Below are 12672 nucleotides of genomic sequence, written 5' to 3'. Positions count from 1 at the left end.
CTTCTGTGATTGAAGTCTACTCATTTTCTTTATTATTTAATATCTAAAGCTGCCCTTGGGGCACAGAAACCAATGAGGCTATTGAGCTTGCAGGAATCCCTGCCCAAACAGACTGTGGCAGCATTCAGCCAAGACCGGCATTTTTCTCTTGGCCGAGACACGAGCCAGCCCACGGGAAGTGGTTGCCCCAGAATGGACTCCCTCGTGATCCAAGCAGCGCCTCTGCGTCCTCATTTGTCATGTTGGCTCCATTCACCAGTTTGCAATTCTGTTTAAGGTGGAGTAGCCTCAATATTGAATCCGAATTAAATCAATTCCCTCGGCAGTTTCGTGGCAGGCGGTCCATCCTATGGATATTCTCACGGCATTAAACAAAGATATATGTGCTTTGCCGTGTTGCTGTAAAGAGTAAACACCTGGAAATACAACAATCCGATGAAAGTACTAGTTAGAAAATCATGAGGTAGGGTTTCTCGGTACTGACTTCGAAAGGGAGTTATGGCCTGTTGCTAAGGGGGTATGTATCAGGTCATCCGCTTGTAGAAAAGCTAATGCTAATATGTGGTAGAGGTTCTGGAAGGTTACCTAGCAGCTTTGTTAGTCATGGTGACCTCTGGGGAGAAGTGGGTGCAGGGAAGGGGACTTTGGTGTTCCTTTAACTTCATGGTCTCGGGACTGTTGAAAACCATTTTATTTTATTATTTTTTTAATAATATTTTTTTATTATATTATGTTGGTCACCATACGGTGCATCCCTAGTTTTGATATAAAGTTCCATGATTCATCACTTGTGTATAACACCCAGTGCACCATGCAATACGTGCCCTCCTTACTACCCATCACCAGCCTATCCCATTCTGTTTTAGATCATATGTCTGTACCACTGCACGGATGCAGACTTCATGTAAAATCATTATTTCACAGCACGCTTCATTGTGGCCGTTTCCCTGGGTCTTTCTAAACCGTTTTGCTTTGTTGTAGTGGGGAGGGTGTGCTGGGGGAAGGGGAGGGGGAGGGGGCAGAGATGGGAGTTAGTTTAGGAGGAGCTGGAGCAAACCCTGAGGAATCCTGCCAAAATGGACTGGGGCAGACCCGGCCTGGAGCAATCAGGCAGTATTTATCTTTTCAACATTGTCAGATCCTTCTGCTAAATCAGGCTCTTTCTCTGGAGCTCCCTTCCCCTCCAACTGCCTGCTGCACATGGTAATTAACAGGGCTTTATTTTGGGCTTCTTCACCCCCTGCTTCCCGCTCAACCACCGCCGCCCCCGCCCCTTCCTTTGGTTGGGTTCGCTCATCTCAGAATAACCCAACGCGGCTCTTGATTGCACCGCGCTTGTGCCCCTGTGCAGGTCCCGGCCACCGGCCTGCCGGGCGTCCCGTCGGGAATGGGCTCAGCTCGGGAGTCTCGGCAAGACTTCTGAAGAGCTTTCCTTAAGAGCCACTTGGCTTGCTTTCTGGTTTTGATTGCACTCAGAGGGGAAGTGCAGTTCTGGTGGGGCCGGATCTGCTGCTTCTCAGACTTAAAATCCCCCAAGTATTCCAGAAGGACACTTCACATAAAACCAGCCTTCCATTTGGGTGCCCTAGCCCTGGCTACCTACACGATCAAGCTATTGCCAGGACGGGAGTGAGCTGTGCCCACGGGTGGTTTTGCAATCGAAGAGGCAGGCCACGTGGCCCAGGCACGCAAACTGGGGACACCCTCTTGAACTGCTGTCATGTTTCATGACACATGAGTTGAGGTAAAGCCGTGCCCGAGCTCTTATGCCACGTTGTAGTCATGGCTAAATTAAAGAACTTAACTTGGAGCAAATTTCAATAGACCTGAGTCAAAATTAACCTCGTCCTCCTTCCGTAAATAATGTTTTGTGGTCAGAGGCCACAAACATGTGGGAAATGTGCTTTGGGGCTGCAGGTTGCCAGCCCTAGCTGTGGAATCAAGTTTTTCAAGCAAGAACCAGAAGATCAGGTGCTCTTGCTGATGAACCAGGCCCTGATGTTGAGCAAGGGGTGAGGGAGGAGTGTGGCAGGAGGTGAGTCTTTCTGAAGCACGCCCGGAGTGTTTTTGTGAAGTTGTAGAGCTGAATGCACTCCAGCCTGTTTGAGCAGATTTGCTGATTTTCTTTTCTTTTCTTTTCTCTCTTTTTTTTTTTTTTTTGCCAGCTTTGGTGAATTTACCAGATTTTGAAACCAAGTACAAGTGGTAGTGGTAAAAATCCGCTGCAGCTGAATTATTAAACACAGGCCACGCCTCATGGCTGGGACCTTTCATCCATGAGCCCAGGGGCTCTTTCCCAGGCTGTCACTGACAATCTGGGGGACTCTGAGGGAGCTAGAAGCAGAAATGGTAACAGCTTGTAAGAAGAGAGACCTTCAGACCTAGGACCTCTCAAGCATGGTTCTTTCAGCCCAAGCATGGCAATGTGCAAAAATAAATTCTAAGATGCCCTCTGTCATCTTAGACCATGAATACTGTAACCTGTGTTAAGTTATCAAAGTTTCAGTATTTTTTCTAATGGGAAGTCGCTAGAGCACATACTCTTCAGCTGTGATCCCTTTGTCTCCCCAGGCCGGTTTGGAGGGGATGGGTAATGTGTCGGGATGAAGTGGGGTGTAGTTGTGACCAGTGAGAGGGGCAGCCTTCATGTGCCAAGTCCTTCCCTGCCCTCTGGGCCCCTGCTCGCTTCCGGAGGCCCCTCCAGGGTTCCCCTCGTGTCACCCTCTGGCTGTGCCCCCTGGCACTGGCTCCTCACCAGGCCTGGCTCTCCGCCTTGCTGAGTATCCCATTCCTAACATTTTTTTCTCCCTTCTTTCTACCCAATTAAACATCCATTTATTCCACGTAGGCTCTGCTCAGCTAGAAGTTAAAGAGAAGCGGGTATTAGGAGAAAACCAGAGGAATTCAGTGAAGTGTGTGAATGATTTGGAAGAGAAACTTGCGAACCCAAATTCATCACAATTGGTGAAAATGAGGAAGAAGAGAGGTTTTTTGAGCAGGGAGGTCAGCTTGGCTAAGTGCTCTCTGTGGGGTTTCCAGACCATCCATGCACATTGTCACTGTGGTTTATGGTCTTTCCTGAATTGGGGTTGGAGCGGCCTCGCCCCCTTGGAGATGGTGCCAGAGCTTGGGATGCAGGGTCCTTGGGTGGAGGCCAAGGCACTGGAGGACCAGATGGCTTCTTGCCCCAGAGGATTCTGTGGGGCGCAGGGGCTGACTTGTGATAGGGGTGAACGCTGACCTGAGCCGGCAGGCAGCATGGAGCACAGCCCTGAGTTGCACAAGAACGTGGGGTGTCTCTGCCATCTGGTTGGTGTCGGGTAAGGCAGGGGCATTTGAGAAACGATCTCCTGTCTAGCTGGCAGATCCTGGGCTGATGTTGAAACACTGACTGCCCTTTATGCCACTCACTCCACCTGTTCCTCCGCCCTAGTTTTGAAAGGTTTTTTCCTTCTCTTCTTTCTCCTGCTTCCCATTGCCTCTGACTCTGCTTCCAGCCACCGAAAGCCTAGAGTGGGGCTATGCAAAACAGCCAGGAAGGGAAGCAAGCAGACGTCTGCACAGTTCATGCACCTTTTACTCCTTTGGCTCGCTCGGAACCTTCTCCCGGCTGTCTGGGCTTGTTACGTAAATGTCTCAGCAGAGACAGGCTGGGTTCTGGTCCTTGAGAGGAACGGGATCAGGCCCAGAGGTATCCTGGCCTGTGATCGCCAAGTGTTCAAAAACACAGCATTTTATGGACACCTTAGTCCTCACCTTAACATTTTAATCCACGACACAGTATTTCTCCTTTTTACCTGTTTTATTTATTTTTATTTATTTTTAAAAAGATTTTATTTATTTATTTGGCAGAGAGAGAGAGAGAGTGCACACAAGTGGGGAGAGGGGAAGAAGGAGAAGAAGCAGGCTCCCTGGATGTGGGGCTGGATCCCAGGACCCTGGGATCATGACTTGAGCCGAAGGCAGACGCTTAACCAGACTGAGCCACCCAGGTGCCGCAATCTTTTTACCTGTTTTAAAGTGACATTTAATAGAAAACACCTTTGGGTACATAGAAACTAGAGAGAGTATATACTGAATGACATGTTTCAGAGGGATGATTTTCTGCTGAACTCCTGCATCCAAGAGTAGAGAGTAGTTGACATTGTTTTCCAAAATCATGGCAAATGTCCCTTTTGTAAGGACACCAGTCATACCGGATTAAGACCCACCCTAATAACTTCATTTTTAACTTGATTATCTCTCTAAGGACACCATCTCCAAATAGTGTCACAGTGTGAGGTATTGGGGGTTGGGACACCAATATAGGGAATTTGGGGGTGTGTGCAATTCAACCCATAGTGGTAGGTAGACCATTGATAGGAGTATAAGTAGTTGTTTCTTTTGGTGGACAGATGTAGACCCTGTGAGCATAGCAGTCCACGAGGGGCCTGCCCTCGGGGGCAGAAGGAAGACTGATGACAGATACATACAAAGTAGGTTGTGACGAGCACTTTGAAGAAAATAAGACAATCTGAGGGGACAGAAGGTGACTCCGGGCGGGGGAGTGGAGGCCTGAAGGAGTGAGGGAGTGAGCTTCCTGGCGGATATTCCAGGCGGAGGGAATGGTGGAGGCACGAAGGCTCCAGGCAGGAAGGAGCATGGTACATGCCAGGGACAGCGAGGCCTGTGTGGCCGCCACAGGGGAGGCAGGGAAGCGGCTCTGCAGTGTGGCCCTGGGAAGCCAGCAAGGACCAGAGCAGGGATGCCCACTGGCCCATAGGGGTGGGGGAAAGGCAGGGGGGAGAACTTTGAATTTTGTTCTAAGAGGAATGGGGAACACTTCCTAACTAAACAAGTAAAACATGCTTATTTATTTGTCCCTGTGCAAGACTTGTTCCTTCCCTCTGGCCCCTGTCATTCCCATTCTGGGACGAGCTTCCTTGGGAGTTCTGAGTAGGCCTGGCCTTAAATGTGGCGAGAGAATTTTCCATGAATCTCTTTTTCTTTCTTATTTTTTTTTTTTAAGATTTTTATTTATGTGAGAGAGAGAAGAGCAGGAGCAGGGAGAGGGGCAGAAGGGGAGGGAGAGGGATGAGCAGACTTCCTGCTGAGCCGGGAGAAGGAAGCCCAACAACGTGGGGCTTGATCCCGGACCCTGGGATCATGACCTGAGCCGAAGGCAGATGCTTCACTGACTGAGCCCCCCAGGCGCCCTCCATGGATCTCTTGACGTCTGCACATGTTGTGAACGGAGGCCCTGCCTATCTTTTGTTCTGGATAGTCTTTTCAAGGGTGTTTACATAGCCCTGGAAGGTGTAGGTAATTCTCTCTCCAGAGCAAAGGGCAGGCAGGCCTATTGTTCATTATAAAAGATTCGGGTTCCCTGGGTGCAGGGTACCTTTCCCATAATGCACTTGCTGCACATCTGACCGCTTTCCCATTACTACTTTGGAATTGGAGCTTAGAGCATGGCCATAAAAAGTACTGAACCGTGATTGCTAGGTCCTTTGTCTCTTCCCAGGAGTCTCGTGTTTTCTGCCATGTCTCATGCCACTCGTGAAACTGTGGCAGGAGAACTTGTTACCTTGTAAGGGAGTCAAATCTCAGATGCCTCACAATTCTTACACCCTTAGAATAGCTTCCGTGTTGGGATCATGACTGGGACCTTGACCTTGGGCCAATGCTTTGGCGTCTGTCTGTGGTTTTTCAACTTCTTTTTAAAATAAAGTCGAAACTCTTCCTGTCCCCCCTCCAATGAAATCTACCAGGAAACTGATAAAATTTAAACTGCTCTGGTGGAAGATTTCCCATCTCCAACAGCCCCTGACCCTGCCCACATATCTTCGGAAAAGTCGTTCAATATGATTTCAAAAACACTGTGTGAAACTACTAAAAAGCCCCTTTAAAACTCAAATCTGATATCTGGGAGCAATAATACATTAATTCTTATCAGAGACCGATTCCATATGTCTTAGCAAAAATTAATTTACGTGTCTTTAATATCATTAATAGGTCAGCACAAATGACCTTTTCAAAGGAATGGGATCCAGGATTAAGATTGCAGGATATGGAGGGGGAGGTTGGGAGAGAGGGGCACTGCCGTGCTTGGCCCCAGGCATCAGGGCAAGACTAAAGATTAGAGGAGAGAGTGCTGGAAACTAGGGGCACGGAGAGGATAGCAGGTGATAAATCTCATTGGACCTGCCCATCAGGACACTCAGTCCACCGTTCCTCTGTGCTCGTGTCAAAAGGTCTTTTATTCTTTACTTGGTCTTTACTTAGTTTGCTTGGTCCTTAGGATCCCTTTGAGGTGTCCCAGGAGCTTTGAGGGCGACCAGGCAGAGGGAGAGAGGCACCCTTACTTTCACATATGGTTCGTATTGGGGTTCTATGTGAGATATCATTTGGAAAAAAGACTCTCCTGCCACAATGAGTTTGTGAACTCACCTACTTCACTCTGTCACCCGGAGCTCTGGCAGGTGTTAAAAAGGAAAGGTTGATAGAAAGGAAAGTGGGTGCTTATTTCATAGAGCATGGGGGGAAGTGTGGTGCTATAGAAAGGGTTGCTGGGTTCAAGCCCAACGCTAGCACTGGCTCCTGACTAATTGCTGATTTGCTGTGTGACCTTTGGCGGGCCACTCAACCTCTCTGGGCTTGCTTTTTTCATCTGATGGAGGGATGTATGGAGGACAGGATCTCAAAGTCCTCATATTTAAAGGCCTGTGAACTAGGGAGCAGTGATGTGGCTTTTAACCCAAGAAACATTAACTATTGGATCCCTGGGCACCTACGTTGTAAGGAGCTGGACTTCACTCATGTCCTTTGAGCGAGATACATGCGCTGTGCTTGGAACGGGGCGTGGATAGTTCTGAGAATAAAACTGGTAGATTTGAATCCACCATGCCACCTTTTTTTCTACATTCCAGAAAAACTGTGGCTCGCAGGCCAAATCCAGGTTTGTTTTGTTTTTCCAAATCCAGTGTTTTTGGCATGCCGGACATGTTCATTTGTGTGCGTATTGTCTTTGGCTGCTTCAGTGCTGTACTGACAGAGCTGGTAGCGGGAGCAGAGACCTGACGTCTTGTAAACCCTTAAATATTTGCTCTCCGCCTTGAGGCCATCCACGCTTGGCCTTTGATTTGCCGCTGAGTAGACTTCACTGGAATGACTGCGTGGATTTTTCCTACCAAAAGGACACAGAACCAACTCCTTTGAGGAGGGCGTCCTGTGACTCCCCCCACCCCTGCCTCATGTTGTCATCCTTTGGAAGAAGAGGTCCTCTCTAGAAACCGAGGGACTCTTCTGAGCCTTTTTGTTTTTTGGGGGCAAAATATTTCTCATTTACTGAAGATTTTTTTTTCTTTTGGAAACGACTACACAAATTATCTATGATGTGAGATTAGTCAAAAATTTAAAAAATACACTGTAATTTCCAAGCGTGTTGAATGTGCAGTGGACTCATGCCACAGCACGGTTTTCCCCTCCCATTCTGGGATTTCCAGCGCAAGGAGTCGTGGTAGGGGCTGTGTCTGAGTTAATAAAAGCCTGCCATGCTGATGAAGAACCAAGTGGATGCTGACCAGGCGAAGGTCTTGAAAACTGGAAATGGCTGCCGAATTCAGGATTCACGAGGCAGCCTCCTAATTGGCTTGGCAGGGTCATCCGTGTGTCTGTAATAGCCAGTAAAGCCCGGGATCATTATCAACAGAAGTGTTAACCAGCGAGTTTCCGGGCAATGACAGCACTGCTTCCGCCTAAGTGATTATTTTGCCTCGAGGCTGTGGCCTTACATCATGCTTGAGGCTTGGTCAGCGTAACCCCTGGACCCTCGAGTGGGAGAGCCAGTGCCTCTCGGGGCTCAGTGGAAGGTTGGAGGGGAGTAAGAGGTGGGCAGTGAATGAGATACTGGCATTGGAAGGACAAAAGTTTTACACGGCTTGGATTTAAATAACTCCTAGCTGTTGATGGAATGGTGTTGTCACTGACAGGTGACGCCAGCAGCAAGCATCTTTTGCCTCTTGTGAAAGGGTCAACATGACCTGGGTTGTGTTCACAGGGCTGTAATATACTGGATATGTGCTTGGTGCGACCGGGACATTGGTTCAGTGTGCAGCTCCATGTCTTTACAAGGATATCAATAACTTAGAGGAGGTCTAGAGAGTACAATGAAAATATGGAGAAATTAGAACGTAGGAGCCAAGTGATGGGGGAGGGGCGGAGGGAGCAAAACACAGATCGTCAGATCAGAGTCATGTGGATCACAGATCTTCGCAGCCAGCATCCAGGTTTGCTAATTCTTCAAAGACACAGGCCATGGAGAGGCTCAGCTGAAGCAGGGAGCGGTCTGGGACCTTGAGATGTTGCCGTAGGACGCCCTTCCTCCACAGGTCAGCACCTCTGACTCAGAATACTAGATGAGTCTAAATGAAATTCACCGGGTCACCTCATGTCATGGAAAGCATTTGAATTGTGAAAGGCCTCCATTTGATACCCCTTCATTATTTTGTAGCGTATGTGACATTCTCCAGGGAGCCATACCCCAAAGATGTTGCGTGTCTTGAGTCTAAGGAATGTGTTGGCCGGAGACATTGTGCTAAAGGCATTCTCTAGACAAGGTTTCTTCCTCCTAGCTGATGTCATTCGTCTAGTTACCAGAAGATTCGGTTATAAGGAAACTAGATCAGGTCACCTGCTAGGGTCACCAGTCTTTTCTTTTCTTTTCTTTTCTTTTCTTTTCTTTTCTTTTCTTTTCTTTTCTTTTCTTTTCTTTTCTTTTCTTTTCTTTTCTTTTCTTTTCTTTTCTTTTCTTCCTTCCTTCCTTCCTTCCTTCCTTCCTTCCTTCCAAGATTTATTTATTTATTTGGGAGAGAGAGAAGGGGGTGGAATGGGGCAGAGGGAGAGGGAGAGAAGCAGACCCCCCGCTGAATGCAGAGCCCAATGTGAGGCTTGATTCCATGACCCTGAGATCATGACCTGAGCCGAAACCAAGAGTCAGATGCCCAACTGACTGAGCCACCCAGGCATCCCTTCTTTTCTTTTTCTTGGGGGGCTTACCCCTCCCCCAAACACACACACACACGAATGAGTGAATGGGTCACAGGCCAGTTGCTTTAACTCCTTCCTCCTAGGGGGCAAAGATGAAAAAGCCTGGGAAGATTCAGTGCCAGGTGGAAATAAACAAGCTGACAGCTTTCAAACACAGAAAGAACAATTATTAGCAGGGCTCCTGGTGATAAGGTGTGCAGAAGAATAATTACAGAAAGGTACCACTCCATGGGCGCCTGGGTGGCTCTGTTGGTAAGCATCCAACTCTTGATCTCAGCTCAGGTCCTGAAATCAGGGTTGTGAGTTCAAGCCCCGTGTCAGGTTCCATGCTGGGCATGGAGCCTACTTAGGAAAAAAAAAAAAAAGTTACCACCACAATAAGCAGTGTTGGGGTTGAAAAAAAATGAGATAGATCTGGGGGGTTGTTAGTTTAAAAAAGCAAATTATAACTTCTGATGTCTCTCTTCCCTTTCCCTCTCTCCCTGTGTTTCTACCTGGCTCCCTTGAATGCCTGCCATCCCCAGATAATCTCAACTATGCTGGGGCTCCTTCCTCACCACACCTAACCTTGTCCTTGCTCTGCCTGCTTGCTCTGTGTCCCCCTCCTCCTCTTTAAAGCTGGCAGAGATCCTGGAAAGCAGAGTAAATGCCCCACTGAGGCAACAGTGTTTTCAGCTAAATACTGAGAAACACACACACACACACACACACACACACACACACACACACAGAGCAACTTGCAAATTTATCCACAGGATTTTCAGTTTAACAGAATTAACTGAAGTCATATGAGCTGAGTAGGGTCTGTGAGTTGCCATCCAGAATGTAGGAAATAACTTCTAATCCTTCTTAGGTATTTTAAGTTTTTATTTTGATTATAAAAGAAGTACATAACCATGGTGGAGAATTTGGGAAGTATAGGAGAAAAAAAATCATCTATACAGAATTCTACCTTGAGATAAACATTAGTGTACTATTTTATTGCGTTTTTCTTCTGTTCTGTTGGAGAGATTGTGTGTATCTATAGTGTCTTTACACACATATGTAATTTATACTGTACACACATATACATATGTGCAATATATATATTATGTATATAATTGTCTCAAAAATATATATATTATAATAAGTAAATATTCTGCCTTAACACTGATGACTGTATCTTAGGTCTTTTTTCTTCACTTTTTTTGCATTTCCAATTTGTGCTTTAATGAATATTGTTTGCATTCACATCTTTTGTATTTGACATTATTTCCTTAGGATAGAGTCTTGAAACTAGAATTCTTGGACTAAGTATTTTACCCATTTTTATATATTTTGAAACACACTGCCAAATAGATTTCACTATTTGTGAAAAAAATAAAATGATGCCAGTTTATAACTCTCAATTGTAACGAAGGAGCCCCTTTCCTCACACCCCGCCCAGCCTCGGGCATTCTCATTGTCTGTTGTGACTCAGATAATTTGGTTAGGTAGCAGCAGCAACAACGCAAAATTCGTTGTTTTCCTGAGAATTCTTTTTTTTTTTTAATGTTTTCTTATTATATTATGTTAGTCACCATACAGTACATCCCCGGTTTCCGATGTAAAGTTCGATGATTCATTAGTTGCATGTAACACCCAGTGCACCATGCAATACGTGCCCTCCTTACTACCCATCACCAGAATTCTTGAAGAGTGGGTGTTATTTCCTAATTGATCCTTCTCTGACTTCCCTCTTGATGTCTCTTGTTCACAAGTGTGGTTTTTCTTTCTGTGTTAACTGCTTGCTGTTATTTGTATCAAACACTTTCCCCAGCATGTCGCTTACCTTTGTATTATTATTTTCTTTCCTTGCTATAGAGAAGTTTTGGGTTGGGGCGCCCGGGGGGTTCAGTTGGTTAAGCATCTGCCTTAGGCTCAGGTCAGGATTCTGGGGTCTTGGGGTGGAGCCCCGCATTAGGCTCCCTGCTCCGTGGGGAGCCTGCTTCTCCCTCCGTCCCTCCCCCTGCTTGTGCTCTCTCGCACCGGCACTCTCTCTCTCTCAATAAATAAATAAAACTTAAAAAAAAAAAGTTTTGTTTTTTTTTTTTTTCAGTCAGATGATCCACTTTTCTGTTGTCTTGAATGTCTTTTAGAAGTAATAGGACATTTGCCTATCTGTAGGTATCAGTTACCTGAGATTATGGGTGTGAAAGCCCTCTTTTTTTTTTTTTTAAAGATTTTATTTATTTATTTGACAGAGAGAGAGAGACAGCCAGTGAGAGAGGGAACACAAGCAGGGGGAGTGGGAGAGGAAGAAGCAGGTTCCCAGCGGAGCAGGGAGCCCGATGCGGGGCTTGATCCCAGGACCCTGGGATCACGACCTGAGCCGAAGGCAGACGCTTAACGACTGAGCCACGCAGGCGCCCTGAAAGCCCTCTTCTAAACTGAAAGACACACTAGCAATAAAAGGAGCAGTGGCTCATTAACCCCCACAGTTTTGCCACATTTTCAAATCAAACATCGGGCATAGTATTATCTAGATCAGCACTGTCCACTAAAAATATGCCCCAGGCCACCCAAGTAATTTTAAATTTTCTACTAGCCACATTGAAAAAGTAAAAATAAAAAATTGAATTTCATAACCCAGTATGTTCAGGATATTATCATTTCAACATATAATCACTATAAATCTCTTAATAGGCATTTTACATTTTACACTCTTTTTTCCCTTTGATACAAAGTCTTCAAAATCCTGTGTGTCTTTTACACTGAGAGCACTTCTCGATTCAGACCAGCCGCGTGTGGCTGCTGGCTTTGGAACTGGACAGCACAGGGCTGGGAGCTGAAGGATAGCTGGATCTTAGTTGTCTTCTAGACTCTGGATTCAGACAACACATCCTTAACTAAACTTGCCTCAGTACTTGGGAGCACCAGCCTTCCTCTCAGGTACATGCTTTAAAGTCATTGAATTGAATCGGTTATTTCTACTTTGCCAGACACTGAAGTTCCCCTTTCCTCTCCATGAACAGGAATGCAGTCTTACTATCCTTTGATTTTGGTGACAGCAACTTATTATCCTTCCCTGCAGTGACCAGAGGTGCAGAACTTTGAGCTGGTTCCAGCTGGTTGATTAGGAATAACAGTGTCACATGCAACCTCCAAGCCCCAGTTCTTCCCCCTGGCAGCGTTTGCCAAATCACATCCTGAGTCTGGCCCTTTTCCTAACTCTGAAGCCGGAAGTGGGCTGGAACCCCCCAAATTAGACAAAACTGAGTTGAAATCTCGTTGCTCGGAAGCCCCGTTCGTTCCATGGCCTTGCTGGCAGACTTTGGCTGCAGGAGCCGTGAGCTATCCTTTGGCTTAATCTGGTTAAAACCAGATAAAGAATTAGGTCAGGGGCCTCTGGCTGCAAAAGCAGTCTGTTTCCAGAACCCTGGCAGAGCTGGGGAATGAAAACAAACAAGGAGAGTTGGAAAGGCATTGCTTGGCATTTACGTCTGATTTGTTCTAGGTCAACATTCTAGCTTTAGTTCTAGGTCAAAACACATGAGCATTGCAAAGGGCCGGGGACTGCATCAGCAACCAGGGGGAGGCTGGGCCTCTCCAAGGTGCTCCAAGCAGGCACTCCAGGATGGTGTTAGGGATTTGACGCTCCCAGTCGTACATAGAGGCAAACTGCCT

The 12672-nt window shown here is 46.6% G+C and overlaps 1 protein-coding gene and 1 long non-coding RNA gene across 2 annotated transcripts in view; both read left to right on the top strand.

Annotated features, from left to right (window-relative positions):
• MREG (melanoregulin) overlaps nucleotides 1–12672 on the top strand; it is a 55639-nt gene that overhangs the window by 27469 nt on the left and 15498 nt on the right. The gene's annotated exons all lie outside the window — the stretch shown is intronic.
• LOC130542146 (uncharacterized) lies at nucleotides 1035–11552 on the top strand. The gene is made up of 2 exons (XR_008956494.1): nucleotides 1035–2035; nucleotides 2166–11552. It is a non-coding gene; the product is annotated as an uncharacterized LOC130542146 (long non-coding RNA).

Source organism: Ursus arctos, unplaced genomic scaffold (assembly GCF_023065955.2).
Source record: "Ursus arctos isolate Adak ecotype North America unplaced genomic scaffold, UrsArc2.0 scaffold_1, whole genome shotgun sequence".
Lineage (NCBI taxonomy): Eukaryota > Metazoa > Chordata > Mammalia > Carnivora > Ursidae > Ursus > Ursus arctos.
The sequence above is the reverse complement of the archived record's forward strand: the minus strand, read 5'-3'. Positions and strand labels throughout refer to the sequence as shown.